This window comes from Microcebus murinus, chromosome 4 (genome assembly GCF_040939455.1).
Source record: "Microcebus murinus isolate Inina chromosome 4, M.murinus_Inina_mat1.0, whole genome shotgun sequence".
NCBI lineage: Eukaryota > Metazoa > Chordata > Mammalia > Primates > Cheirogaleidae > Microcebus > Microcebus murinus.
The window spans coordinates 65,286,180-65,313,142 of record NC_134107.1 but is presented as its reverse complement, the minus strand read 5'-3'; the positions used below and the strand labels follow the sequence as shown (position 1 = coordinate 65,313,142).

At 35.2% G+C, this 26,963-nt stretch overlaps 1 protein-coding gene across 7 annotated transcripts in view; it reads left to right on the top strand.

Annotated features, from left to right (window-relative positions):
- Positions 1–26,963, top strand: part of LOC142870624 (teneurin-4-like) — a 2,325,019-nt gene that overhangs the window by 875,205 nt on the left and 1,422,851 nt on the right. For 6 of the 7 annotated variants that reach the window (XM_076002352.1, XM_076002347.1, XM_076002349.1 and 3 more), the window contains one exon: positions 6,350–6,399. The exons of the other annotated variant lie outside the window; for it this stretch is intronic. The gene's annotated coding sequence lies outside the window, so the exon portion shown is untranslated. The remainder of the gene's footprint in view (positions 1–6,349; positions 6,400–26,963) is intronic. 7 annotated transcript variants of the gene reach the window in all.

Genomic DNA, 26,963 nt, shown 5'->3' with positions numbered 1-26,963 from the left:
AACATTCTCATGCTTCTTTCCTGAATACTTAGGATAGTACTTGGTACAGATCAGTGAACTACCTATTCATGGTGTAATTTGGCTGACTTATAGTAGCGATTAGAATTTGATTTGTAATTGCCAACATTTTCTAAAAACACAAGAAATATTTACAGGGATGCTTATAGCCAGTAAGACAGCTTGTTTTATAGAAGAGTTGTGTAAGAAGAGATGTTATGAATGACCATAAAACTATATAATAGCTAATACCTCATGGATTATAAGCCATGAGAGGTAGACACATTGGTCCCTATTTTGCATATAAGGAAAGAAGCTATTAGAGATTAAAGAAAGGCCCAAGGTTATGCAGGTAGTCCCTAGGAGACTCAAAAATACATATTTTTCATATTTTACTCTGAGTGTTATATATACTCTGTCCCCAGTATTTCCTTTGTATTTAAGAGGTCATTTGGAATGACTTACATCTAACCATCACCAACATGCTGGCCAGTATCTTGTTGCTAAAGGTTTTCAGAGAAGGGACATCTATGTAAGAGATTTAGTTTGTGTGAAAATATTTTCCAGTTTACTCATCCTCATAAGGACAAAAGCCACTTTTTTTTTGTACACCACAGTTACCGTTTATACTTTCAATAAATTTCATGTTCTCCATGCAGTCAATCAGATTCTGCCTTCTTCAGAGATGCCAATCATAAGTATGAAAGTTTATTCCTCTGAATAAACACTACCCCGAGAAGTGGGGAGGGGAGAGTTCTTCTTATCCTTAAAATTGTCAGCTCTCTGTTAATCCAAAGAGCTGAAAATATTTCAAGTCAAACACGGCCACCTACCATCTGGCTGAGTTAGAAGTTTAGTAATCTCCTTATCAGCCAAACAGCTGGAAGTCTAGATAAGTCCTATGTGTAAGAAGCCAGTGTCAACTTGTTTCCAGATAATAGCAGTGAGAAAAAATTATATCAGAAAAGAAGGAGTTCATCAGGAGGAATTAATTTGTGCATTTTGCTGGCATGCAATGAACACTCAGTACTGGTGAATTTATCATACACCAGACCAACTAGACACTTTAAGGGTGTGTGTCATACTAAGATGCAGTATTTCAATGTGTGTTTTTCAAAGTGTTTTCTGTCCAGGAGTTTGTTCAAAACTCTAAAAAGTGATACTACTGTATTTTGCTATGTGCAATAGATATGTTACTGCAAACTTGCTGGCAAATTGATTTTTTTTCTTTATTGTAAATGGAAACCTAATTGAAATACACTAGGGGGGAATTTGCTAGTTAAAGAAATCCTTGTGTAGTGTGAAAATTGCTTTTTCTCTTGAGAAGCAGCACTCCTTAATGTATCTATTTTGTGAATTTAAATTTTTGTGCAATAAGTTTCATGTAGCTGTGATCATCTGTGTACCTCAGGACACCTGGGAAAAATGCATTAACATCAATTTTTTCTGAATACCTCCCACACCCCAGGCCACATGGGAATTTTGCAACTTGAAAACATCACACTTATTATTGAAGTGATTATGTGTGCTCTTATCTAACTCTTCAACTAAACTGTGGCTGACTAAAGTCAAAATTCTCTGACTAAACTGACCAAAGTCAAAATTCCCTCCAAATTCATATTCTGAATTACTACTATAAGGCAGAAAGATATGATTAAGGCCGAAACATTGTTGCAGTAAATTGATACAGCAATTTAAACACCAACTTGATGTGGCCATTCAGATATTTCCTGCACTCAGATGTGGAAGGCAGTTCTGCATAAAAGAATGAGTTTTGGAGTTTAATAATTGGTGACACATCACAAACTTCTTTGAGCTCTAGTTAGCTCATTTATGAAGGACTTGGCATGGATGGTGGGCATAATATGCATTCAATAAACAAGTTATTGCCATTTTCGATGGTGTCACTGTTATTGCCCATACGCTTTCAGAGAGCCTTCCAGTCATCCTCTGGAGAAGTCAGTGGCCAACACGAGGCAGGAGGAGACTAAGGCATGTTTTACAGCTAATATTTGAGGCTTCCTATTTCACTGGAGTAGTCATTCTTCTTGACCTTTAGGTTGTTCAATTTCATTGTCTGGCTTAATTTTTTTTAATTTTTAATTTTTTTTAATTTTCTCCTTTTTATTTCATCATATTATGGGGGTACAAATATTGTTAAGGTTACATATATTGCCCTTGCCACCCCTTCCCCCATGCCCCCGCCACCATGTCAGAGGCTTGAGTCCTGGCTATAGGTGTGCATATCACCCAAATAGTGTTCATTGTACCCATTAGGTAGGTTTTTGCCCCTACCTAATGAGGTTTACTTCCCACTGTGCATATGTGTGCTCATCGATTAGTTACCGTTTAATAGTGAGTATATGTGGTGTTTGTTTCTCTATTTTTGAGATACTTCACTTAGGAGAATGGTCTCCAGTTCCATCCAGATTGTTGCAAAAGGTATTAATTTATCTTTATCATGGCTGAGTAGTACTCCATGGTATACATATACTACTTATAATAAAAATGCTATTTCCCTGCTCAAAAATTCCAGGTTCAAGGCTATTTTTGATGCTCTCACTTGTAGTCTCTGATGTTATTGCCTGCATGTGATATATCCCTGCTCCAAGCTCAGTGAAGGATGCATATTTCTATAAATATCTTCCTCTCAGACTTCAGTGCTAATGCAGAGTTTGCTTTGAATGTGTTTCCTCTTCTCATTCTCTCAACAGCCTCTTTAAGGCTCAGCATCTCCTCTCCTGTGACTCTTCCCTTGACTCAGGCTATTCACAATGAAGCTTTGTTTTCCTTTCGGCACTATTTACATATAGACACGTGGCATTGAACTTGACAGTCCACCTCAATATAATCTCATCTTATAATGTAGGGACAATGCTTTATTAAATTTTATATTGCCAGTGGCTAGCACAGTACCTGGCCATAATAGATTCTCATTTTCTCACTGTCTCTCTGTCTTTCTTTGTATATTTGTGTGTGTGTGTGTGTGTGTGTGTGTATGTGTGTGTGTATGCACATGCCCACACATACACACTTTCTTTTAATAAAGAAAGAAGTTGTTCAATGTCATGTGGATTTCTTCTTTTTACCTAATAGTTACCACACTCCAGGGTAAATACCACATAATGTAAACAAATTAGAGGAGTTCTCACCTTACTATTAAGTTTGTGGACATATATTCCCATAGAATAGGCAGGAACTGGAACAGACATTTTCTCTAAATAGTACAATGTGCATGCACAGCTGTAAAATCAATACACCATTTACTGAAAGAGAGTCAGCTTTATCTCTTGTGTGTGCTGTATGACAAATGACTTTATATAAATGTGATTGAGCTCAACCTTCCAATTTGTGAAAATTGTTCATTAAAATTATTTCTCATTCCTTTTAAGGGATAAATCCCCAATAAAAAGCATAATATTAAGATTTAGTTTAAGAATGGGTCTTTACAGAAATGCCTTTCTTTAGATTCTTGGGAATTCCATGCAATCATGCATGAATTGGAGTTGGACATATGCTGTAATGTTTAAATGAATAATTATTGCTGCAAACTTGCTGTTGAAAGGTAATAGATTCAAAATCATTTTTAAAAATTAGTTTTCTGGCCAGGCACAGTAACTCATGCTTGTAATCCTAGTATTCTGGGATGTTGAGGCAGGGAGATCACTTGAGCCAGGAGTTTGAAGTTGCTGTGAGTTAGGCTAATGCCACGGCACTCTAATCCAGGCAACAGAGTGAGACTCTGTCTCAAAAAAAAAAAAAAGAAAGAAAAGAAAAATATTAGTTTTCTTGTATAATTTTTTGTACAGTTTGGCTGTACAAAAAACTATTGTTTATAAATTTTAAACACGGTATGGAATAATATAAAATTCTCCTATAAATGAATCTTCACCCATGAGATATAATTAGAAATAATTTTGAATATTAACTTCCCTAATGACATTTTAATTTTTTTTATTTTTTATATTTGGAAAATAAATCACACTTTTAATCTAAAAGATATCACTGATAGTCAAGGACATTTTATAATACAAAAAGAAATGTGTGTGTGTCAGCAATTACCTACTCATAATCTACAACTCATTTAGTTGTTTTCTATTGTGCCTTTCAGCCTTTGTCTATGAGCATGCATAAATGCATACTTGTACTCTTCTTACCCACACAATTGGAATCTATGAGGTTTTAAATTATTTTAATGTTAATATATACTTCATATATCCAGAAGAACTTTTCTGTTTACTGATCATATACTTTATTAAATAGATCATTAATAGTACTGTGGAACTGTACTTCTGAATTATCATTTATTTACATTTCATTTTAGGTTTAATACATTTGTAAGTATTCTTAGGAAGCTTTATATAAATGTGTCATACTGAATATATTTGTCTTCACTTTTTTTATCCAGTATTGTTTATGAGATTCATATATGCTGAAGCATATGGCTATAATTCATCCGTGATTAATTTTGTATAGTATACTAGTATATGAATAAACCATACATAATGTAACCATATTTCTGTTGATCAACATTTGGATAGTTTATCTTTACTCTTATGAATAACAATAGTATCGCATAAACATCCATATACATGTCTCCTAGTGTATATATGCAATGTATTTTTGATGGTATAATTTCCTAAAAGTTAAATTACTGATTGTAGGGTATGTTCAACTTCAACCTTACATGATAATGGCAAACTGTTTACTAAAATAATTTTACTAATTACACCTCTACCAGCATAATATTAAAAGTTACTGTTGCTTTATAATCCTGCCAATGCCAGACATCATAAATATTAATATTTACTAACCTGGTGAGAATGAAATGGTATCTACTTGTGATTTTTATTTCGTTTTTATTAATGAAGGTAAATACTTTCCATGTTTAGTGATCATTATAGTTTTTTAGTCTGTAAAATGTCTGTCATGTCTTTTACCAATTCTTCTATTGGTTTGGTTATCTTTTTCTTACAGTGCCAGTAGTCCGTTATATGTTATGGATATTAATCTCTTATTAGTAAATGTGTTACAGATTATCTTCTAGTTTGAGGCTTGTATTTTCTTTTCTTTCATGTAACTTTAGAAGAACACATATTCTTAATGTTAGTATGATTGAATTTGTCTAACTTTTCTCAATGAATCGTACTTTCTGTATTTAATTTTAATAAGTATTTTTCTATATTAAGAAGGTAAAGATACTTGCCTACCTTTCCTTTGAATAATATTGAATTATTAAATTGTACTTTCCAAATTTTAATTTTATAATCTCTCTGGAATTGCTTTTTTGTATCATGTGTGGTAGGGATTATTTAATATTTTAATATTAACTAATTTTGCTTGCACTATTACTGCATTTACTAACCAATATATGCTTTCTCCAAACAATATATCCTTTCACTTCTATTACATATAAAGTTTCTATATATTCATGAGTCTATTTCCTGAGTTCTCTATTCTGTTGTATTGCTTACTTCTCTATTTCTACATCAGTGTTTGTAACAATCTATATATTGATTATTTTGCTCTTATAGTAGATCTTGATAAGTGATAGAGAATATGCATCTATCTGGTTTTGCTCATTCTAGGCCCTCTTCTGTTTCCTCTAAAGTTATTTTAATCACTTTGTCAGCTGATTAATAAAACCTACTTAGATTTTTATTGGAATTGTATTAAATTCATTGATTAATTTGTAAAGAACTAATACCTTTAAGTGTTGAATGTTTCTCAATAGGTAAATTAATTTCTCCAATTATTTTGATATTTTTGCATTCTATTTTTAGTTTACCTCTCTATTGAGCTTTAATTGACATGCAAGGAACTATACATATCTAAAGTATGCAATTTGATAGACTTTGAATTATGCATACATTATGAAACCATTACCACAGCCAAAATAATGAACATATCCATCACCCTCAAAATTTCATCATGGCTCTTTCTATCCCTCCCTCTCATCTTAATAACTTTGAAATTTTCTCCATAGAGGTCCCATGCTACTACTGTGAAATATTTTAGTATTTTCTTGGTTTGCTTTTTATTAACCCTATATCTTAGAGATAGTTTTTATCATCATCATCATTGTTAATATTAAAAATTCATTTAGATTTTATCTCCATGGATTTTTTTTCAGTTTTTGTTCCTTATTCTCTTTTTTCGTTATAGCAATTTGAGAATTATTTTAATTTAATTTTTCCTAAAGTACATCATTTTAGAAATTTATTTAGTCAAATAATGTTAACTTATTCTAAAGATATCTTTATTTTGCACTGTTTTTAAAGATAGTTTTGCTGAGCATTCAATTGTCTTTCCCTGTTTTCAACATGTTATTCCACTGTTTTCTGATTTCCAGTGTTGCTGTGGAAAAGTCAATTCCCAGTCCAATTGTTTTGCATTTAGACAGTAAGTCTTTTCTCTTTTTTAATTTTTAGCTTGTTTGTTATTACTGGTCTACAGTTTTGCTCTGATGTGTCTAGAAGTGGATTTTTTTTTAATTTACTCTGAAGTAACATGTTTATTAAGTTTAATAATTTGTGTCTTTCAATAAATCCCAGGGTATCTCAGCTTCCAGTCGATTAATATATTGCCTTCTATGTTTTTTCTATTGTTTTCTAAAATACAAATTAATGGGTAGCTTTTTATTTTATCCTATATATTCCATGACTTTTACAATACTTTTCATTAACTCCTTGAACTTCATTCTTCGTTATGTTTTCTAGTTTATTTTTCTGTTTAACATTCTCCTCAGCTGCATTTAATCCATCATATGTTCTAATCATTATGAAATAATTAGAATTTTCCATTTTATAATTAATATATTTAGTAGCTTCAAATATATATTTGATTTATCAAATTATTTTTAAATTGTTAATATCAGTGATTTGTATAATAAAATCACCACTGTTGATGCAGTTAACATTTTATCATCATTACATTTGATTTGTTTTGTGTCATCCTATTTTATCACTTTTTTATGTGTCCCAATTAAAGAACATTAATTTCTATCAATTTTGAGAATATTGTGCTCCACTTTAAAATTACTCCTTTGTGTTCATAGTGTTTTATTCACCACCAAGGACAGCTTCCTCGTTTTTATCTTCTCTTACTAATTAGTGAGGTTGAAGAATGGAAAAGCATAAATCCAATAACTCCATTATGCTATTATATAATCCTACTTCTTGGATTCTGTTTTATTCAATATAGTATTCACCCTATCATATCATTGTCACTTAAGAAACACTTATTCATTAAAATATATTTTCAATCTGTTTAATTCAGCCACTAGTGCCATTGAGCAATGTCATTTGGCTAACACTTTATCATGCTAGGTAATGGCCACCTTGTTTGCATTAGTATTCAGGATAAATTCCACAACCCATCACAACATGGATTAAGGAGCATGCTTTATTCAAAACACTTACTAAACAATGTTTGTCCATAAGACAATACGTAGGTTCCCAATCTATCTTTATCCACATGAGAAAATAAACTGGGGCCATAGGCATCTGCTGGACATGACATGCATGTGCATTTCACGAAAAGTACCTGCATCTCCTCTAACCATACTTTTCACAAAAATGAGAAAGTGGCCTCATTAATGGATTGATGAAGAGAATACTAGTACACCAAGCAGTCTGAGTTAATTTACCATCTCTTTAAAGAATTTGTCTGTGAAAGCTAGCTGCCCAGTCTTGGGAATATTATAGACCCTCTTAACTAAAAAAGCAGGTCAGTGATCTCTCAAAGGATTGTTGTGAATATTCAATGATGCAGAGTATTTAAAATGCTTAGTTCCTAATAGGTATTGGAAATTATTAGTTCAAATTTCCCAACAAGGCATGTGTATATAAATATATATACACAATTAGGATGTTATATTCTATCATTTGTTACTAAAGAATGAAGTATTTATGAACACGTTTTAGAATTTTTCTATAATTTAGAAAATGTGTATCTACTTAATATAACTCAACTCTGTACAAGGTTTTGTATGTTTCTAAGAACTTTATATAAGCTATCCCACTTGATATTTCAGCATGACCATTTTGGGGGCGCTAGTGTTGTCTCTGCTATAAAGAAATGAAAAATAAAGGTTTTCATTTCAAAAAATAAAGCCACATACTACAAGATAACTGTGCAAGGGAGAAACTAGGTATAGAGTCCCCTGATTAAGAAGATTAAGGAAGAATTAATTTTCTTTTTTTTGTATTCGGATGAAACTATTTGGCAGTCATGAAATAGGGAATGACTATCATTTATAGGCAATGATTGATAAGATATGCTTTAAGGCCATTTCCTTGTCCCAACATCTGGTGAAGTTTCTCTTTTTATTTGTCCAAATTCTTGCTGAATTCCTAGAAAAACATGTGCCACATCTTGTATACATGGCCTGATTCCCATCATACGTCTCTGTAAACTGTTCATTGTCTTGGAATTAAAGAAATGCATATGAAAACTATTCACTATTCGTCATGCTATAGTCAAAAACCCACTATAAAATTTAACTGAAAATGGATATTTTATAAGAATTCACTTTTCAAGAGGCTCCCAGCTTTAACCTTGCATTGACACCACAAGAAGCCTGTCTGGGTCACATCATCTTCTCCACCCCCCAAATTTACCTTAAATAACTTTATTTTTCACTCTGTCCTTGAGTTTTACTGTAGGCCTGCGATTTAAGAACCAGCAATACAGACAAGGCCTTTGCCTTTCTTGTAAAACTGTCATTCGGGACATTGGTTGTTACTTTGCTGACTTCTGTTCATTTAACGGCCCTCGTAACCAATGTGTCTCAGGACTGCAAGCCAGAGAAATATTTGTCTTTTCTGATAAACAAGTCTTCTTCTCTTGATTAGACAATTGAAACGATGTGTGATGAAAAAAAATATATTGACTTGGTAGTTGATGTGTATATGTTTTCATCCCACTTCTACATGACCTTAACCAAACTGTTAACATTTTGTAAGCTTCAGGTTCCTCTTCTGTAAAATGCAAGTTATGAGCCCTAAATCGCAGGCTTAGTCTGAGGAATAAACATTACAATGGGCTAACTGCAGAGTTTTAACAACTGCTAGCTTTATTAAGTCTCTGCTATGTGTCAGAAACTGTGTCAATTCCCTTGCACATATTATCTTTAAACTTTTCAAGAACAAAGTAGTTTCACTCTCTCTGTTTTATAGATGGCTAAATTAAGGTTCAGAGAATAGAAGTAAGCAGTCTGAAATCACACAGCTAGTTGGTGGCTGAGTTAGAATTCAAAATCAAGGTTAACTGATTTCTGAAATTGGTCACATTATTTCTCTGGACCTTCCTGCATTTTTTTCTTTGTCTTACCTACTAGAAAATTTTTGGCTATGTTATATGTTCATATACTAAAATTTTTCTCCACCATTTTTTAAAATTATAATCCCATTCCTCTCCACCATCCTATCATGTCTTGTTTTTCTTCGGGAGGCATGGATCCAGGGAAGGGCTTTCAGAGAAACAAAGTGCTTACAAAGTTAGAAGCATGATGTGAGATAAACCTGGGTTTCAATCCTGGAAACTCCAGGTGATCTCATAGCATCCCAAATCAACCTCAATTAAACCCATTTTCAAACCAAATGACTCATTTTGTAATCATTTACCTTGCTGGTATTCATTGAATGCTTATGATATGCCAGCCCCTATGCTATCCCTTTACATACATTGTCATATTTGTCCTAATCTATGAGGAAGATAATCTTTATGTATGAGAAATTGAGACTTCAGAGCTGAAATATCTTGCCTACACAAATATTAATAAAATACAACAGAGCCAGGAGTCACAGCAGTCCACCCAGAAAGGTCTTGTAGGTTTGGCAGTCCAAGATTCAACCCCAAATCACCCACATGGTCTCACATGTTTGGGGTTCAGCAGATGTCACATTCATTTAAAAAGGAGCTCATTCCTCTCTTGTTAGGAATTTTTAGACACAGGCTCTGCCTTGGAGGGATTCATACATACCTACTTCATGCCAGCAACCAGCAAGCAGCAAGACTCAACATAAGAAGCCAGGCCAACATTTAAGAGGCCTGGGCTCCAGGTCTGTTTTTTTCCCCTAACCAGCAATGTGACTTTGACTATGTCAGAGCTTCCTCTGCATCAGGCCCTCACTAGTAAAAGGAGGATATCTCTCCCAGATTTCTATGGTGCTCTAATTGGTAATGGATGTGTCACTAAATCTACTTGATCAATAAGGCTTAAGAATGATTATTTCCCCCATGGAATTTAGAGGTTGCTTGTTGCAAAGGACGCAAAGTGTCAAATACTTTATGTCTGCTAGTAAAACTAGACCATGTGATGAGTATTTGAGATAGCTCCACATTAAATGAAGGCAATATTTGTTGCAATCCAAACAAATAAACAAAACAAATACACTGTTGTCAAAACTGCAAGGGGGCTTTGGTTTAGGTCCAGTTGTTCATCACACAAAGATCCAATTATCGAGACAATGAGGATTGCCAAGGGAGAAAGGAATTTTTGAAATATGACAATTATAAAAAAAAAAAACATATTGAGGGTTATCGAAATTTATTCATAGAGCCTGTTACAATAAGCAATGAAAGGGTTTCTAGTATTGAAAGCTACAAATTGTCTCATATTGGTCTAGGCTTTTGGAATATGAGAAGCATTATGTGGGGGGCACCATAAGCTATAGGAAAGACTTGGGGAATTTTCCTGAATGTTCAATGTTACTCAAATATTTAAGTAGAAACAACTCAATATTAAAACAAGCAAGTACATATCATAAAGTAGATATCTGTATTTGAGAGATGACAAGAATCTGCAATGAATTGAGATTGTGGTGAACTGCTTTTTTGCTACAAAGTTCTCCTGGCATTCATGATTCAATCTCCCCTGCCCCAGGCTCTGGTTAGGAAGTCAATCCCAAGGGGATTAGATGTGGGTTCAGCCTGGCAGGCTTCTACTTGTGGCTCCGCCCCTTGCTACTTTTGTCTTTAAATAAATGACCTAACCTCTCTGTGCCTAATGCCCCATGTATAAAATAATAATACCTGTTTTATAGAGTAGTTGGGAAGATTTAATTAAAGGGAAAAAAGCACTTGTCACAAGGCCTGCTACACAATAGAAGTGTAAAAGCTTAATAAATATTATCTTCATTGTTATTATCTTCAGGTAGAAATTGTTTGAGTGGAAACTCCAGAACTCTTCTTTTTTTTTCCCTTCCAATATTCATGAAATAATAAACAAAAGTTTTCTTATAATTAGGAATTATCAGGTCTCAGGTAAACAGAAAGCCCATCCAGAGGGTTTAGTGGAGGAGATTTCAGTGAAGAGACTATTTACAGATAGGTGCTCAGGGTTAAAGGGACCAATGAGGGGCAAGGAGGCACCTCCAGGAGAGCAACAGTGGGGAGCCATTGCCACCCTGAGGCCTGTGAGGGTCGACTTTGGGTGCCAGCTTGACTGGGTTAAGGGAGACTAGGAGAGCTGGTAAAGCATTATTTTCCCTCAGTGCTTCAGCAGGCACTGAGCCTGGTTCTCATCTCCCAAAAGGCAAACCCAGGTGGTTTTGGTTTTGATTAGAATGATTGGGCTCCCCCAGGTATGTCTGTGAAGGTGTTTCTGGCGGAAATTGGCAGGCATCACCCAATTGGCTGAGTGTCCTGGACGGGACAAAAAGGCAGAGGAGGAAGTGCAAATTCTTGCCTTCTCTCTTCTGGAGTAGAGACATCTTCCTCCTGCCCCTAGATGTCAGAACTCCAGATTCTCCAGCCTTTGGACTCCAGGATTTGAACCAGAGGGCCTCCTGGGTTCTCAGGCCTTTGGCCTTGGTCTGAGAGTGGTGATATCAGCTTTCTTGTTTGTAAGGCCTTTGGACTTGGACCATGCCATGCTACCAGCTTCCCTGGTTCTACAGCTTGAAGATGGCCTGCCATGGGACTTCTCGGTCCTCATAATCAAGTGAGCCAATTCTCCTAATAAATCTCTTCTTATCTCTCTTTCTATAGGTTTCCTATCAGTTCTGTCTCTCTGGAGAACCCTGATAAAACAGGCTTGAAGGGACAGAGGGAGGAAAGTGTATTTTCAGAATCATATTACTAGTGATCTCTGTAGCTATGGAGGAAGACCCCCCAATAAAAACTGACTAGAGAAGCCAGTAGGGGTGGGAATACAGGTTTTGACCTATCCTCCCCCAACCCAATGATCTCCTGCAAGTGTTTCTCATTGGCTGAACTCAGTGGGGAAATAGGGGAGAGAGGATCAAAGGAACCTGTTGAATACAACCTATAGAGATCAGCCTCCTAGGAAATAGTCCTGGGATAGAGATGAATAGAGCAAAAGAAGAACCAACACAGTCAAATATCAAAAAGCCACCAATGATTGGAGATGGAAAAGTATTAATTTAAAAGTAAAACTTATTTATATTGAATCCATACTCAACTAATTAAGATTAGATAATTTATTTAAAAATCATGAGTCTGTTTCATTATTAATGAAAATGGATAATACATTCCTCACTGGGTCTTCTAAGAGAAGAAATATGTTTAACTATATTAAACACAATATCAGAAATACAGGGGTTTGATAAACATTAGCTACGATGATGATATTTGTTATGGTGCTCTGAAGGCATTTTTTGTGCTGACAACTAATTTGAAGAGCTCTCCAAATTAGTGTATTCATCTGTTAAATATTGATTATCTACCATGGGAAAGGCACTGCTAGATAACTGGGATATAACAATGTACCCAAGCAGCCTAAACTCCACTAGCAAAAGTTTATAGTCTAGTGGACTTTAACACAAAAATCTTTTAAATTGTGCAATATACCAAGAAAGAATCATGTTACACTGAGGCACACCAGGAAGACCCAAATTGAGATAGGATGACCAGAAAACACCTCACTAAGGAGGGACCATTTAAACCAAGCACTACAGAATGGCGAATTTGACAGGTTGGGTTGGGTAGGGAGGGTGCTGGGATTGGAGAGAGTTCAAGGCAAAGACAAAGATATGTACAAAAGTCCTGAGGTTACAATGTCTAAATGAGTTTTATTGTTTGTTTTTTGGTGAGGAACTGAAAGGAGACCAGCAAGGGCACAGCATAAACAGTAAAGGAGTGGGAGCTGGGGTGGAAGGAGAGATGAGGTTGAAGGTAGGCAAGATCCCTGTAATGCAGTGCTATCTTGTAAGCCACTGAACAGTTGGACATTCAGTGAAAATGAAAAGAGAAATTATTCAAGTATTTCAACCACGGAAGGAGTACGGTTTCATTTACATGTTTGAAAGCTTACCCTGGCTTTCTAGTGCAGGATAAGTTGGAAAGGGGCAACAATAAATGTGGAGACCAATTAAGATGCTATTTGAATGAACAAGACCAGAAATGATGGTGGCTTTGACTAGATCAATGGTAATGAGATTGTCTCACATCTGCATCATCAGCTAATTTGATCAATCAGATGAAAACTTATTCTTTAAAGAGAGGGTAACATAAGCTGCAGCAAGTGTTTTTGTGAAGATTGCATAAGATGTGTGCAAACATATGCCAACACTCCAGGTATGTAGTAAGTGCTCAAAAAATACTAGATCCCTGTCTTCACATGCACCAGATTGTTGTCTTCTTGAGGATAGATATTTATATCATTCTTGTTTGCATCTTCCCAGGCTCCTAGTATCATGCTGCTTTTGAATGACTGTATATCACATGGTTACAAAATATTAAACCTTTTGGAAACAACATCCTAAATCAAAAATTGCCTGGCAGACATGTTTAACTTCTGTCATTGCAATGTGAATTTCTTCTGTTTCCTCTTTAGGCTTAGATACCATAATTCCAAGGGGTAGGTCCTTAGAGTCTGCTTTGTGGAATGCTAAAGGCCATCCAAAATCCAATTTTGACGTTGTTGGAATGAAACATCATCCTGCACTTATAGAATTATCCCTTAAAAACTGCAAAATGCTTTTCAAATGAAGATACATCCTCCTGATGAACTAGAAGGGGAAATGAAGGAGCTGGATGATTTATATGTCTGCTTGCAGTGGGAGAATGAATTGGAAAGATGCAAAAGGATAAAATACCAGAGTCCCCGCCCCATCCTACCATCATTTTGTATTGTAAAAGTTAACTTTCTTTTTCTTCAGAATTTCTTGGACTTATATCAGAAAAAAAAATGCAGCTGGAGCCCTAGCTTAGGTGACTTTCCTCACAGGAATGTCAGGCAGCCATGAATCTGGAAATATATTCCCCTTGTTAGCCTTTGGAATGGCTTTGGCTATGGTATCAGGCATGTTGTCTTTAATGAGGATGTTGAATCTACCATGTAAAGTGATTTCATCAAACTGTGCATTTTAAAACAATGGGTAATCCTAAGTAAACATTTCCATAAGCAACACATCTTAATATTAAATAATCACTGATGTGTCAGGTAAGAAAATAATAAATCCCATGGTAAATCGCACCAATAACAAGTCAGAAAGATACTGTTTCTGAGAGAGAAGGATTTTTCTGAGTTGGTATAATACAGTGGAATTACTTGTTGTATTGTGGCATGATAGTAAAGTCAATATATTAGGTCAAATTTGAATATAATCGAGACTCTTTTAAGAGAAAAATTCTCCATCAAGCACATGCATGAATTAGGTCTGAACTCTCCTGAGTAGAACGACTGAACAGCTACATGCCTATTTCTGGAATTTTCTGCTTATAAGCTAGCTATGTGAGTATAAAATGGGTAGGTAATTCTTCAATAGTCCTGTTTGCCTGCAATGTTGGTGTACTCCTTGATAATATTAAGCCTCTATGAAAATTATGTGTATAGATCAGTTTATTGTGAGCATTAAACAAAAGATTGGAGAGCAATTTTTGTCTGGGGTTATGTTCAAAGGTGGCACAGGGTACACAAGCTATGGTTGTAGTCTTTTTCTATCCCATTATTCTCATTATACCACACAAATCCATTAATCAAATAATTTATTTGGTGTCAGTGTTATGCTTTTTCCCATTTTAAGTGCAGTGAAATTGATAAGGGAAAATAAAAACTAAAATTAGTAATTGGCCCATGATATACATTCTATAAATTTGCTGAATGCACAAATGAATAAATGAAAGATCATGTAATTTCATTGCCTTTCTGGAAAATTCTTGTACCTTTTCAAAATTCTCCATTTAGATTTACCTTCCTGTGTAAACCAACCACTGCTATCCACTCCCATCACATACTTCCCAAACTTTCTGTCCTGTACAATTTTACTAACTCGCCCCTGATTTAAAAATCTTTCTATAGTTCACATTTTATTGCAATTAACTGTACATGTCTGTCTTACCAGAAACTATGTCTTCTTCATTTTTTTACATCAGTGCTTAGCACAATAGTTGGAATATGTTAGGTGCATCATAAAATTAACTCATTCCTAAATTCATATACTTAAGTATTAAATTAAAACCTACCGTACATGAATCCCTATGGTAGGTATTGACAAGTTACCTGTCACAGTCACCAATACTCTGTGGCTACTTAATGTGACTTTCTGATATTAATGTACTGAAGAATATAAGATACATCTATTCTGTCAACCCACTAAAAGAAAAGTAAACCACATATGTACATCTGGTACTTTTCTGAGAAAGAAATGGTAATCCTAAAGATATAAATTTGTTCATTCTTGATAATTTGTAGCATTAAAATCTTAACTATTCATATTATTCAGATATTCCACTAGGTCTATGTATATGGCTAGCTAGCTAATGCTTGAAATTTTTTTTGTTTATATTGGAACTTCATGAAGAGGGCAATAATATTGATTGAAAATCAGCTCTCAATGAGAACCATTGTCAACCTTGCATGCTGCCTCCTGTGTGGCAGCAATACGCAAATGTTAGTAGTGCAGACCTGTATCTGGCTTCCTGAGTTTAATCTCAATCCTGCAATTCGATAAACATGTGACCTTGAGCAAGGTACTACGCCTCATTATGTTTCAACATTCTCACATGTTAGGTAAATATAATGATAATGCTTACCCCACAAACTTGTAAAGAAAATGAGACATGTGATGCACTTTAAAAAGGTGGTCAGCACATAGTAGATAATCAACTTCACTATCATTCTTAACCATACATTTTTTTCAGTGATTTATAAAAGACACAGAAGATTTTTATATTCCTAGAGTTACTCCTAGTGATAGTGGGTTTTCTTACAGTTTATCAACCATACCAGGAGAGCTTTTTTATGCTAATATTTTATTTTTAGTTAATTTTAGATGCATACACAGTTGTAGAAAATCACATATATAATCTATACCCCTTATTTCACCCAATGGTAACATCTTGCAAAATTATAGTCCAATATCACAATCATAACATTGGCAATGATTACAGTTCCAATCCAGTTCCATTACCACAACGACCCCTGAGGTTGTCCTGTATAGCTATATCCATCTAAACCTACTCTACCTCTTTACCCCTAATTCTCATCCACCACTAATCTGTTCTCTACTTCTATAATTTAATGTTTAATTCCTCCAGCATCATTTGTTTAAAAGGCTGTTCTTTCTCCCCATTGAATTGCTTGTAGAACTGTGTCAAAATACAGTTGGGCATATTTTTCTGTCTATTTCTAGATTCTCTAATCTGTTTTATTGATTTATGTATCTATCCCTCCTTCTTAACCACATTGTCTCAATAACTGTAGCTGTATAGTGGGCCTGACTATCTGGTAGAATGATTCCTCACACTTCATTCTTGAGATGGTTTTATCTATTTTAGAGCTGAGCTTTTCTATATGAATTTTAGAATAAGCTACCTATGTCTTAAAAATAATCTATATTGACATCTTGATAGGAATTTCTTTAAAACTATAGATAATTTGGGGAGAATTGACATCTTTACTATGTGGAGTTTTCTAAGTCACAAACACAGTATGTTTCTTCTCTGATTTCTTGTATCGGCCTTTTAAAATTTCAGCGTGCAGATCTTGTACTTATTTGGTTAAGGTTAAATCTAAGTATTTAATTTCTCTCAAGTCCTTATAAATGGTATTGTGTTTAATCTCAGTTTCCATATGTTCATTCTTAGTATTTAGAAACTCAATTGATTTATGTGTCTTGATCTTGTAAGATTCTGAAAACTTGTTATATTCATTGTTTTTGGAGTATTTTTGTAGACTTCTTGGGTATTTATATGTAGACAATTGTGTCATCTACAAACAGGTGCAGTTTTATTCCTTCCCAATATGTATGCCTTATACTTCTTTTCCTTGCCTAACTATGTTGGCTAGAATTTTTAATATTATTAATATGTAGAGCAAGAGTAATGAGAGTGAATATCCTTGGCATGTTCCTGATCTCAGAGGAAAAGAATTCAGTCTTTCAATGTTCAGTAAGGTATTAGCTGTAGGGTTTTTGTGGATTTTTTAAATCAAGTTTAGGAAGTTATTTCTTCCTGGTTTGCTGAGAATTTTTATAATAAATGGGTGTTGGATTTTGCCAAATGCTTTTTCTGTGTTAATTGATATAATGGGAACATTTTTCATTGTTGACATGGTGGATTCCATTGATTGCTTTTTGAATGTTGTATAAGCCTTGCATAACTGAAATAAATTTCTTTTATCATAGTGTATAATTATTTTTATACATTGCTGGACTTCATTGGCCAATATTTTGTTGAGGGATTTTGCTTTCCATATTCATCGTAGATACTGTTTTGTAATTTTCTTTTTTTGGACTTTTTCTCATTTTGATGTAAAGGTAACTAGCCTAAAATGAATTGGGAACAGTTCTTTCTTCCCATGTTTCTGAAAGCAATTGAGTAAAATTGGTCTTAATTCTTTAAATATTTGATAAAATTTTTGAGTGATATCATTTGGCCCTGGTGATTTATTTTGGGAGAGCTTTTTAATTACACATTTGATTTATTTAATGTTCATAGTACCATTTGAGGACAGATTATGTATTTCAGCTTGATTGAGTTTTCATAATTTGTGTTTTAAAGATTGTTCAATTGTTTCTGAGTTGTTGAATTTATAAACATTAATTTGTTCACAGTGGCTGCAGGATCTGTAGTGTATAGCCGGTTTATTCCTGCTATTTGTGATTTGTGTCTTCTGTCTTCTCTGTTTTGCTAGAGGTTTATTAATATTGTTGATTTTTTTGATGAAAAATCTTTTGGCTTTGTGGTTTTTAAAATTCATTTCCTGTCCTCAATTTTATTCATTCATTGACTTTACTATTCCCTTCTTTCTGTTTAGATTTTGCTCTTCTCTTTCTAGTTTCTTGTGATAATCAGGACATTTTTGAGAATTAGAAGTGTTTCTATGAATAAGTGCACTGGAAAAGCAGGTATAAACTGGGATTTCCAGGCAAATTGAGAAGTGTTATCAGCCTCAACCAATAAATCTGTAGGAATTATACCCATGGCCTCTTCCCTGTACATCACAAATATTCTGTCCTAGAATGTCTGGTCAGCACTGGGCCTGTCATTTCTTGCATGAAGTCCCTCATTACTAATCACAAAGAGCACAAAACATTATCCTGTGAAGTTCTATAGTCCTAATATTCTAGTATGCCTTAAGGTTAGTCTTAACTGTTTTTTCTGATACCAGGAGATACATTGTAACTTCTATAATAAGGTTTCAGGTATAGGTGAAAAGTCAGAGATGATAGCTAATATTTGTCATGCCTCTGTTGAATGTGGTCAAATCACATAATTTATCATAACAGTATTATGAAATAAGTATCAAAATCTACATTTTGGAAGAAAGAAATTTAAGGCTTGGAAAAGTTAAATCACTTGTATGCGGGACATTTAGCAAATGGAAGAGACAGAATTTGACAAGATGAGGCACATTCAGGGTGGTATGGCCATAGACAGGAGACAGGATTTGAGGTGAGAGATGCCTGACTCCTTCACACTACAGAGCTTTCTAGCTCAAGTGGTTTGCATCAATGCCTGATGGTTGTCATTACGTATAGAGAAAGGTGCTCTGTTAATATAATAAGAACTGTAGTTTCTAGATAGGCCCCCCATATATATTTGATCACAAGTGATATATGGTGATGTTGGAATAATATATGTTGTTGTTTAGATGAAGGAAAATAATAAATACATTTAAATTGTTTTAGGAAAAGAAGAGATTTGTTAAATGTCTTTTGTGCAGCCATAAGATGAAAAACCAATGAAGTAATATTCAAGCTACATTACCCCAGGAAAGGCAATTGACAGTGTCCTAAACAATCCATTTCTTAATTGGGAAATATCACCAGTATGCATTTACTGTCTTTAATCATGTATTATATACTACAGGACTACAGGCAATGTGCATGATCAATGAGATATATAGATAAAATTTGGAAATTGAAATCTGATGAAGATAATCAGCAAAGTTTAGTAGAAAATGAAGTGAATTATTTTTATATGTGATTATATTCAGGGTCCTAACAAATCTATCCAGGTTCATTTTATCTTCCTTAAAAGGAAACAAGTTATTTACTTTCTTCCACTCACACTAAGATGTAGCGACAACACATTTATTTGTTTATTTACATTTAAATATTTATTCCACAGCCTTTACTAAATGCAATATGTTGATTGGTCTTCATTAAATGCACAGAACTCTTACAATTCAACATTGAAAAGACAAATAACATGATTTAAAAGTGGGAAAAGGACAGAATAGACATTTCTCCAAAGAAGTTAAACAGATGCTCAATCTATGAAAAGATGCCCAACATCTATAATCATGAAGAAAATGCAAATCAAAACCAAAATGAGATATCACCAACACCCTTTAGGATGGCTACCATTAACAAACAAACAAAAACCCAAAAAATGACAAATGTTGGCAGGAATGCGGAGAGATTTGGGCCTTTGTGCATTGCTAATAAAAATGGAAAATGATAAAGCCATACTCTGGAAATTAGTAAGGGTGTTCCCCAACAAATCTAACATAAAACTACTGTATAATCAGAAATTTCACTGATGTGAATATATGGAAAAGAATTGAAAGCTGGAACTTAGATGTTTATACACTGATATGCATAGCAGCATTATTCACAATAGCTAAAAGGTAGAAGCAACACAAGTGTCATTGACAGATGAATAAACAAAATGTAGGATATACACACAATGGAATTACTCAGCCTTAAAAAGAAATGAAATTCTGACATGCTACAATATGAATGAACCTTGAAGGCATTATGCAAAGTGAAATAAGGCAATTGCAAAAGGACAAATACTATTTTATTCCATTTATATGAGGTACCTACAGTGGTCAAATTCATAGAGCCATAAATAGAATGATTATTGTCCGGAGCTTGAAAGAGGGGAGAAAGGAGAGTTATTGTTTAAAAGTTATAGAGTTTCAGTTTAGGAAGATGAAAAAGTTCTGGAGAAGAATAGTGGTGATGATTGCATGACAATGTGAATGTACTCACTGCCAGTCAAATTTACACCCCAAAATGGTTAATATGATAAATTTTATGTTATATGTAATTTATCACAATAAAAAATAATGTCTTAGTCTTTGAGAATCCTCCCCTAATTCAACATAGCAAAAAATCATCAACTTAACAAAGCAAAACTCAATAAATTAGTGTTTCATTTATTTCCTGAAAATGACTTACAGATTCTCTTCAGTGTTTTATTTTAGAAATCAGGTGAGTTTGTAGGGCTATTTCTCTGCCTTAATAATAGCATGTATTATTATAGAATGGAGTGACATGAAATGTAGATATTAAAAATAGTTCACAGGTATTGAGCACTTATGTGCCTGGCATCATACAGTTTTACACAGATTAGCTCATTTATTTTGCACCACACTTCTGTATGAGAAGGGTGCTCTCATCATTTAAATAATATTTAGGGAAAGAAACAATAAATTAAACAACACAAAATAATGAAAGATAATTGTCATCTAAGAGAAGAAATAAGGACTATTTGGCTGTTATATAGTACTGAAACAAGGATATTGGCATTTTAAAAATTTACTATATTCAACTCTATTGCTAGAAAATCTTTTTATTTTCTTATTTTCTTTTTTTATTTCAATTGTATTTAGGGGGTACAAGTCATCTTTGTTACATGGATGAAAGATGAATTGTATAATGCTGAAGATAGGGCTTTTAGGTGCACTCTGCACCAAAATTGTGTACATTATACATATGTAGATTTTTATTCTTCATCCCACTCCGAGACTCCCCTCTTTGTAGTTTTCAATGTCCATTACACTACTTTATGACCATGTGCACCCCTTGTTTAGCACCCACTTACAAGTGAGAACATGTGGTATTTGTTTTTCCTTCTCTGAGACACTTCACTTAAGATAATGGACACCAGCTTCATCCATGGTGTATATGTGTGTGTGTGTATATGTATACACACACACACATACACACCACATGTTCTCTATGCACTCATCAGTTGGTGGGCACATAGGTTGATCCCGTATCTTTGCTTTTGTGAGTTGTGTGGTGTGATAAATATTTGGGTGCAGGTGTCTTTTTAATAAAATGACTTATTTTCCTTTGGGTACATGCACACTGTGGGATTGCTGGATTAAATGGTAGGTCTACTTATAGTTCTCTGAGGACTCTCCATACTGTTTTTCATAGATGTTGTATAATTTACATTCCCACCAACAGTGTAAGTGTTCTCTTTTCTCTGCATTCATACCAGCACCCATTGTTTTTCAGCTTTTTAGTAATGCCCATTGTGACAGGAGTAAGGTGTTATCTCATTGTGGTTTCAATTTGTATTTCCCTGATGATTAATGATGTTGAGCATTTTTTCATATTTTTTTTTTTTTGGCCATTTGTCTATCTTCTTTTGAAAATTTTTTCCCCATGTTTAGCCCACTTTTTGATTTCTTTTTTTTTCTTGCTGATTTGTTTGATGTATGTTTGTGGTTTCAGGTCTTACAGTAAGTCTTTAATCCATTAGTCTTTAATCCATCTTGAGTTAATAGTTGTATATGGTGAGAGCTAAGGATCCAGTTTCATTCTTCTACATATGGCTATCCTATTTCCCCAGAACCATTTATTGAATAGGGTGTCCTTTCCCCAGTGTATGATTTGTTTTTAGAAAAATCAGTTGGTTGTAGCTATATGGCTTTATTTTCAGGGTCTCTATTCTATTCCATTGGTCTATGTGTCTACCTTTTTGACAGCACCATGCTGTTTTGGTTACTATAGCCTTGTAGTATAATTTTAAATCAGATAATGTGATGCTTCCAGATTTGTTCTTTTTGCTTAGTATTGCTTTGGCTATTCAGGCTCTTTTTTGGTTCCATGTGATGTTTAGGATTGTTTCTTCTAGATCTGTGAAAAATGACATTGGTATTTTCATGGGAGTTGCATTCAAACTGTAAATAACTTTAGGCAATATGGATATTCTAACAATGTTGATTCATTTAATCCATTAACATGGGATGATGTTCCATTTGTTTGTATCATCTGTGATTTCTTTCATCAGTGTTTTGTGGTTTTCCTTACAGAGAGAATATATTCTTAGATATTTTATTTTCCTTGCAGCTAGTTTAAATAATATTGAGTTCTTGATTTGACACCCAGCTTGACTGTTATTAGCACATAGAAATGCTACTGAGTTTTGTACATTAATTTTGCACAAAAATTTTGTAATTTTGTAATTAATTAAACTGAGGCTTTACTGAATTATTCTAGGAGTCTTTTTGGTAAAGTCTTTAGGGTTTTCTGATTATAAGATTATACCATCAGCAAACAGGGATAGTTTGCTGGTTCATTCTCATCTGGAACCCCTTCTCTCAATTCAAAATAGATAGCTTTTTGGTACATATACTCTTCTCTGTTGGGAACTTTGTTGCTCAGTGAAGAGAGGGGGAAGGGTCCCTGGATGGCATGGTTGAGCCCTGCTCTGGAAGATTCACCAGGCAGGCAGGAGAAGGGTGGATGTACTGTGAGCCTGCAACACTGCTGCTCTCCTGAATCTCCCTGTTCCTTTGTGATTGTCACAGTCCGAGCCAGTGCTGGGGGATACTCATATTGACGGGTGGTCTGGTCCTCAGGCCACTGCTTAAAGCTCAGGTTGAGGCAGGGCAGGTCCTTCTCCATAGAGGCAGGTGGTCATGAGGTTTATTCCACCTGGAGCCCCTAGCAATGGCAGCAGTGGTGGCTAGGTGGGGCTACCTAGAAGGTGGCAGTGGGTGCCAGGGCTGTGGTTATTCACTCTTCTCAGCAGCACACAGTGATATGTAGCAGGAAGGCTGCAAACTGCATGGATGTTTGCCCCACCCGGGTCTGTTGGTTGTGGTGCTACCCAGGTGACAGAGGCAGAGGCTGCGCCACCCAGGTGGTGGCAATGAGCACTGGGGCCATAGTTGCATGCTCTGCCCGGGTCCTACACAGCAGTTGCTGGGAAGAGGTATATAGGCAGCAGCAGTGGGTGCCAGGGCCATGGTTGTTTGCTCTGCCTCCATTCCTGATGGTATTGGGGGCATGTAGCACTTGTTTGTGGAGTATGGAGGAACCCCAAGTCTTCCTGCTCCCTCCCAAACCCAGCAGGGGTGAAGAGGAGGTGGCATCAACAGAGTTGACCCCTGTGCAGAAGAAGTGCTCTTGGGCCAGAAACTCAGAATGGTGCTATCTGAAGTACCCAGGGTTCAGAAGCCAGCAGGACCCCGCTGTGTCTTCTCTCCAGACCAATGTTGCTGCACAGTCTCCAAGCAGCTCCCTCTTTCAGTCCATGGACTTGCTGAAATTGAGGGCCCTCCCACTGCTCAGATCCCAATGTCTGTGGGCTGGGGGAGGAATGTGGAACCCTGGTGTTCTCTTTTCTGTCCCTTCTCCACATGCATTGCCTTCTCTTCCAATCCTGCTGAGCAAGTACCCCCACTTCCCTATCCTTTACTTTGGGTGCCCCCCATTGCCTCTCTGTTGATTCACAATGCTCTCTCTTACACATTTGACTTGAAGGTGACACTCTACTTGCCGCTTTGGATCCTCTCTATGAGAGGGGTGTGTGTAGATTGCTTCTAGTCTGCTATCTTGGCCCCTTACTTTCTAGATGCTATCATTTTTGTTATTACATCAGTAAGCAAACTGAGGCATGAAGTGTTTTAATGAATTGCCTGAAGAGCGAAAACCACTTTATGGTGGATACAGGATTTGAACCCAGGTAGTGTAACTCTAGAAATAATGGCATTTATTTGTTATCAATAGTTATTTTTATTTAATATTAGTTAGCTGGTGACCATGGACATTACTCTTGATCTTACTGAGCTTTGGCTTTTTCATGGTAATTTTTAAAAAGCTTTCTTTTTTTAAACCACATGCCAGTACTGTGATAAGCCCTTCCACCCATGATCTCAAGCTTCAGACAAGTTCCATGAGGTGGGAAACCGCCCTGTTTGCTTCTGTATTTCTGGTATGACAATGCCTGGCATATGATATGTGTTGTCTAACTTTAAATGAATAAGGCAAATAGAATACATGAGTGATAAGGAGCAGAATGTATTTCTATTTCTATGGCCAGAGGCTATTCTTCACTATCTCCTTCATAAGTCTGGGACCCACTGGAACACAATGCTATGAAATTACTATTCAAACAAGCTGCAAGTTAATAAATATTAAGTCTCCCTAGATTTCCTATTCTCTGATGGTTCTTAATTGATGTCATCAGTGAAACGGGGCAGGCTCACATCAGGATGGGGGTGGGGAGAGGCTGTGAACTGACCTAAGAGAGAAACCTGGTGAAAATATGCCTCCCTTGCATTATGCATGGAGATAATATATAAAACTCCATATACACAGGCATACCTAAATGTGATTTGAATATTAAATTTTAAATTAGTGTTATATTTTTACCTATAAAATAAAACTCAGAAAAGGCTGCATAATTCCAAGAGAAAAAATTTGGAAACTTTCTTTCAGTGCATCCCTCAACAACAACACATCACAGGGAGGTGCTATTTAAAAAGAAATAATAATTCATGGATAAAATAGAAACACTATAGATATCGGGCCCTGTCTTGGTGTGATCTATGAAGTGTGTCAAAGGGGGACAGGTTTCACATCGACTGAAGAAAAAAATGAGTTATTCCATTCTTGAAGATAAGGCTAATGAAAGTTAAATGGAAAAATAAGGCAATTTTGCCTCACTCCACACCAGTCAAAAGGAAAGCATGCATAGACAATCAAACCAAAAATAAACGTTTTAAGTAACCAGATACTTGAGGCAAAAGCAATTCTTTATACCTTATTCTGTGTGAAATTATCCATCTCATTCAAGTGGAATTGGTTTTGTTACCATGATAAAGATACTTATGAAACAATGGTTTTTATTTTTAGGGGAATAGTGGGTTCATTCCCATTTATTTGTTGTCTAGTTGGTTGGTTGGCTGTTAGGAGGGAGCAGGTGGAAAGGCTGCCCAGATAATTGTCCCAATCAATTACTTTTCTCTGGTGTGCAGAGTTGCTCTAAATAAGGACAGTAGAGTGGCAAGTGACCAGGGTTGCTGGCTTTCTAGGTAATAAACTTCAAATCTGACAAATGGCCATGGGCATCTCACTCTCAACCCCAACAAAATGAATGGTGTCCCTCTAGTTTATTGGAAGTTCTACATTTACAAATGAAATGGATTTTGAGTGTAGCTTTAAATTATTAAAATGGAGAAGATTTGTGTCCATACTTTGTGTAAACAGGTTTACCAGGTTAAAAGGATGTATTCTGAAACACATAAAAACAGACTTAGACATAGCAAAATGATCATGTTATTGGTCAAGGGAGATTTTGCTTTTACTAGGTTTTCCTAATTTGTATGAAAATATAATCTATATGATTATATTATTGTGTTGATTAAAATAAGTTATAGAATTAAATAATGAAAAATTAGCATACTATGTCATTGCACATTTAGACATTTACACACATAGACATGTATATGGGGGAAATGATCACATGCAAATATATCTATATTAATAATATTCTTGGCTTGTAGAATTATGAGTATTTTTTCTTTTTATATTTAAACTTTAAAAAATATTCTACACGGAGAAAGAATTATTTTACGATTAGTTATGACACTAAGTTTGTTTCTGGAATAGGCTTATTTTTCCCCATATAGGAAATGAATGGGCCTTGCCTCAATCAGAGCTAAGAACGGTTTTACTTTTAACCTACATCAATCTGTTTATTTCATTTATAAGAAAAGCACAAGGCATGTCCCAGGTTCTCAAAGAGTAAATGGGATCACTACCTTTACTCACCTTGCTCTTAATTCAATAAATTAAACAGAAAGTGGATTTTTTTTTTTTTTGGTTATGAAAGGCATGATTATCTATTCTGCAAATGTTTTTTGAGATTGTATTATGTGCCAGGAATTATTCTAGGTGCCTTAGGAAATATAACATTGAAACAAACAGATATTGGATAAAAAACAATATCCTTTAAGAATTTACATTCTAACGGGAGAAGGAGACAGTAGAACGCTAATTGCATAGTATGTTAGAAGGTAATAAGTGCCATGGAGATTGTGAAAAAGTAGAGCTGGGTAAGGGGGATGGAGAGTGTTGGAAAATGAGTGAAATTCTCCAGTGGCTTGTCAGGGCATGCTTTACTGAGACAACATTTGAATAAAAACTCAAAGAAGGTGAAAGTGGAATGCATACAGAAATCTGGGGAGAAGTGTTCCAAGCAGATGGAACAGCCTGTGCAGACTCTGAGGCAGGAGCGTGCCTATCATGAGCAAGCAAGAACAAAGCATCCAGTGTCCCTAAAGCAGAAGAAGCGTAGGGGAGAACAACTGGTAATGAGGGCAGAGGTATGCAGGGACCAGATACCATGACCTTGAACGTTATAGTAAGAACTTGGACTTCTATTTTGGTTGGAGGAGTGATGTGATCTAGCTTAACATTTTAAACTATCAGGCAGTTGCTGTGCAGAGGATAGACAGCAACAAGACAAAGGTAGAAGCAGGGAGACCAGTGAGGAATCTAATGCAATAATACAGGCATGGG